Source organism: Dreissena polymorpha, chromosome 5 (genome assembly GCF_020536995.1).
Source record: "Dreissena polymorpha isolate Duluth1 chromosome 5, UMN_Dpol_1.0, whole genome shotgun sequence".
Lineage (NCBI taxonomy): Eukaryota > Metazoa > Mollusca > Bivalvia > Myida > Dreissenidae > Dreissena > Dreissena polymorpha.
In genome coordinates this window covers 15,153,521-15,158,878 of record NC_068359.1, presented here as the reverse complement: position 1 = coordinate 15,158,878, position 5,358 = coordinate 15,153,521, and the positions used below count along the sequence as shown (strand labels likewise).

Below are 5,358 nucleotides of genomic sequence, written 5' to 3'. Positions count from 1 at the left end.
ATACGGGAAGGCATGTAACTGTAAAAAACAACTTATACAACTATAACAGATATTTAGTTCGGTTCCCAATTCATAAGATTACAAAATGCATGTGCCCATGATATAACGTATGCAATGATTCATGTCATTGTTTTATAATATGTCGTACTAAAAAATACGACCGTGACTGATTGAAAAAACAAAACCAAAGAAGCTCCTCTACGTTAACATATTTACTCTGGAAAAGCACATCGGCGTTTATCTACACAGAGACTGTCATTTTGAGTAGGATTAAACTACGCATTACATAACAATGAAGTGTATATTTATTAAACCATATAGCTTGCTTTCATATAGCCTTTTTATCAATCCGTCAAATGTTTACGCAAACACGCACTTTACAAAGTATTAAAAATATCATATTTAACATTCAATCAACAGTTGGTGCTGATCATCAAACTAACATATACGTACTAATGTCCTGATGATCGGTTTGTGCATATGCTGCATTAATAAAAGACATAAATACAATATGGATTCTCCATCAAATACTAGCATACTTTCCCGCATCGGTACAGCTAAGAAAATTGTATCGCTTTCTACTGCTTTATTAATCAATTATTTGTCGTTATTTGTCGCTTCCTACTGCTTTATTAATCAATAAATTGACTTGAATAAACCAATGGACTTGTAAAACTGTACAATAATAGTCTTATTAATTGTTTATCGATGTTTGTTTTTTCATATTCATGGTGATATTACATGTACAAATGTATGCAAAAATAAAGTTTGATCTAAAAAAAGTATACACAGGTTTTACCATAATGACACAAAACGTTTAACCCATTTATGCCCATTGTGTACACACCGGTCTTACTGACCTGTGTACTAACGCCAAAGAAATTGTGGGTAGGACTTCTTTTACGAGTGAAAAGTGAAAGCGAAAGTAGGTCAGGTAATCGTGCTTCTGATAATCAGTCTTAATAGAGATTCAAAATCACATTTAAACATAATTAAATAAAATTTCTTTAAACAACATTCCGTTTTAAGCACACAATAAACACGATTTTTCTTTCATTATTAACATGTTCATTCCTACAGCGAACTACTTTGGCGGAAGCATAATTCCCCAAACCAGGGGAATGTGATGCGTCTTAGTATAGAGGTGACAATAACGTAGTAACGTCACCATCTATGTATAGAATGATTTATGCCTAGCGTCTTGAAAAAAAGCCTTGGCAAACAGCGTATACCCTGATGAGACGCAGCAAGATGCGGCGTCTCATCAGAGTCTGCGCTGTTTGCTTGAAGGAATTTCTGTAAGAAATATTCTAAATATAGAAATAAATTTACTAGACATCCCTTATTTTGGAAATAAATTGATCCAATTTAAAAGGATGGGAGAGTCCACTGGGCATTAATGGGTTAACTGCGGACGTGGCCTGAAATAACCAATGACACAGTCCGTGGCAAACAATCAACATTATCAGAGGTTGTTAACTTTGTATTTTATTGCGAGGGCTTGTTTAAGTTTTCACAGCAACAACGTAATACGTTATGTTGACAGACACGAAGGTATACACGCATCATTAAAGTGAACTAAACATGTAATGTAAACACAAGACCCCCAGAAAGGACACATTTACACAATGTTCTTGCTGCTTTACTTCCTATTGTTCATGTCTCCTCCCGAAACAAACAGCTTGTTCCGTCGTGAGATATTTATAGATGATATCTTGTTAGGAAATGTGTTACAATATGCCAAAAACACCGAACAAGGCTTAGCTCTGTCACCGATATGTATATAGTCCATAAGTAGCGACCATATGTTTTACTTTCTTCGACGTAATAGTACAGTGGAGTATACCATTTAAGGTATCTATTTGAAACTGTTTCAATATTAAAGTTATTGTAAGGATATTATCTACATTACTTTCGTTGTTACCTTTTTTGTTAGAAGAAATAATCAGCCTACAGCATTGGAGTGCTTGTAAATAAACACTTATCAGGCCGTTTCTAATATTTCAATATTTGACTTGTATTCTTAATCGGGAAACACAGAACTACTGATGCAAAACGTTGTATAGTCCTAATATTTCGATAATTAATTTATACTACATTAATTAAATAAATGAATTAATTATTGTTGGTACATATTCCTTAGACATGTATCACTGGTTTGCACAAACATATTTTTTATTTGTTTAGATATTATAACCAAAAAAAATATGTTGATCTTTTCTAGTTACTGTTAAGTAAAAATGGCCTTCGAATTCTTCTAGATTGCCAAAATAAATTTAATATTTACTTTTTTACACAATGTTTTTTTTGGCAAGTTTGTTCCTAAGAATTGATCTCTTAAAGTGTAGAATGCTTAATCTATCGCTGATATTATTACCTGGATTTATGACACATGGGTGTTGAATTATCCTTATCAAAGGTAAGGATAGTTAAAGATTGATTTGAATGAAAAAGGGCGACTACCTGATCACAACATTTTAGTATAGTATTTTATGGAAGGGGCGGTCGAATCGTCACAAAATTGTTTAAACATACAGATAACGGCTGTCCACTTGCTTCCCCATTTCCGAAGCACTTGTCTAATTATTAGCCTCTACATATCAATTTAAATTTGGAGAATCGATTACACAAAGTTAACTATCATTTATAATACATAACGATTTGAAAGAAAAGAACTATGTTCGACCTTTGGACTTCTTATGTTTTAAACAAAATATTGTTTGTTATTATCTGGCATAGAAATATTTTTTCATACATTCACAATAATTCTATTCATATAGGAAATCGGATAATATGCATACGATTTGAATCTGCAGAAAGTCAATTAACTGTTTGGATATAAAAATTGTTTGCTTGGCACAAAGACCTTTGATAAAAACAAAAAGTCTACTACATTTCCATTTTGTAAAGACTCGATTAAATAGAGGATATTTGTTGGATTCGGTGGATTATCGATTTTTATTCACGAATGATCATAGAAAATAATATTTTCACGAGTGGCGCAGCCACGAGTGAAAATATATATTTTCTATGATCAAGAGTGAATTAAAATCGATATTCCACCGAATCCAACAATTTTTTTTTTTATTTTATGCTTTTTTTCACCGTTTATATACATTGTTAACGAGTTTAACTAAAGAATTTCGCTGGGATAATGACGTCATTTCGTAAAAAAATGACGTCATATCACAGTAAACAGTGAAAATTATCGATAGTTTTCACTGATAATTTTCACTGTTTGAAACAGTGATATTATTAGTTTTATTTCACTGATATTTTTCTATAAACCACCGGAAAGCATAAAATAAATGTTCACAAATTATTTTTCTAATCCTGATTTCAACAGTGCCATGGAGATATTGCTGCAATTGATGCTGGCCTTGGGTGTATTGATGATGATATTTTACCACGTGATTGCTCAACCAGACACAGATTACCCAAACACGCAAACGAATGGTAATTATTGTTAGGGGTCAGACAAAACGAACACATTGGTTAGTCATACTCTGTTTGACAAACAACCATCGCAAAGTCTTTATAATTTGTATCGTCACGGAATAGATTTGGTGACGAAAACGTGTTGTTTGATATAAACAGGTCAACAAGATGTAAATGGTGTATGCTGTTTTTAGGAAATGTTTTTAACGTCTTTATTTCGTGTAATACGTGTATTTTTGCAAAAATAAAGCCTGTTCTCGAAATGGAACACATTTTCAAAGAGTTGCCTTATCTTCCTAAATGTGATTTATCTTTTTTTTTGAAGCTCACTTAGAGGTGAGTTTTTACTTCTTGTGATAGCAATGTCTTAAATCTTAAACTGAGTTTCTATACATGTGTACGTGTGGTTTCCGCCAATACACTAAGAGATATGTTTGGAACACAAATACTTGAATGGTTTTGTTCCACCATGTTAATAGAGCTGTAACGATTCACTCATCATTCGATTCGATTCGATTTTGATACCAAATGATCCGATTCGATTATTTTCGATTCGATTCAAAGTAAACTATTTGCAGCTTATTTTGCAAACTATTTCATGTTTGGTTTGACCAGGTAATGAATTAATATGTTTGGTATTTGTTATTTACGTATTAATTCATTATGTTGTACATTTAAAGTGTTTAAATTTTGAAATACAATTTAAAAACGCACGTTGTTTTATAAGAAACAAATTTATTGAACACAGCTTCTTGTTGAGTTATTCTTAAATAACATAAAATGCACAATCTATCACATGTGTTTAACAGAAAAACAAAACAAAAACAAACATCCAGTTGAATTCTGAACAGAATGCACACACTTAAGTAAACAAACCAACTGACTGATTTCAACTTACGTCAACAAAACACGTTTTGCAAGTTTCCTTTGCATCAGAACCTTCGCGAAACCCGAAATGTTCCCATGCTTTTGATTTTAATTTTGACGGTGCGTCGTTCAGCGTGGTTTAAGAAGCCATTTTACCGGCTGATGTAATGCTCATTATGTTATTTATTAATTCATGGATGCCATATTGGCTACTGACCAATCACAAAACGTATAACAAATGACAAGCAAGTTTAGACGACGGATTTTGAAAGTAAGGTTTAAAATGCGGATCAGTCGGGATTGCAGCGAATCGAATCGAAATTGGCCGTATTGGTATCGAAATCGAATCGGCGGCGTTGAACCGGTTTTTCGATGCATCGAACCGAATCGTTACAGCTCTAAATGTTTATCATTGGTGTTTATTATCAAACTTACAGCAAGTAGACCTGTTGTGTGAGGACCTTTGCATGTATGTTACCATAATACTTCAGAACCCAACGGCGCCTGGCAGTGGAACTGTTGTTGAGCATGAACTCAAAGAAATAATGACGTCACTGGAAGTGGAACTGTTGTTGAGCATGAACTCCATGAAATAATGACGTCATCATTCTTTCATGCTTAGCTACAGAGACGTGATATATATATATATATATATATATATATATAGACTTGATGAACTTGAATAAAACATTGAACGGTTTGATTTATATTGTTTGAAATGTGAATGAAGTCGATGCAAAAATTATCTGGCCTAATATGTATATTAAAGTCGATACATTATGTTTTCTTCTTCATTTTTTCATTGTTAAGTTATTTGTCTTAAAAGAATAAACATCGAACGGAAAAGAGTCATGTTTAATTAGAAAAGAACATATGCTAACATACTTGCCTCTCCCATATGGTAATGGCATTAACATGTTATACGAAACAATTGTTGTTAGCGCATTTCAAGATTAGTTTCGTAATATTGAGATTTAAGAAATATCACAACACATACTTCAACATAGATCTATTGAAAAAATTCAAAAACATACGTTTGTATATGTAACATGT

The 5,358-nt window shown here is 32.6% G+C and overlaps 1 long non-coding RNA gene across 1 annotated transcript; it reads left to right on the top strand.

Moving 5' to 3' along the window:
- Positions 1 to 1,749: 1,749 nt before the first annotated feature.
- On the top strand, positions 1,750 to 4,941 carry LOC127880749 (uncharacterized). The gene is made up of 3 exons (XR_008049725.1): positions 1,750 to 1,854; positions 3,347 to 3,456; positions 4,797 to 4,941. It is a non-coding gene; the product is annotated as an uncharacterized LOC127880749 (long non-coding RNA).
- Positions 4,942 to 5,358: the final 417 nt, after the last annotated feature.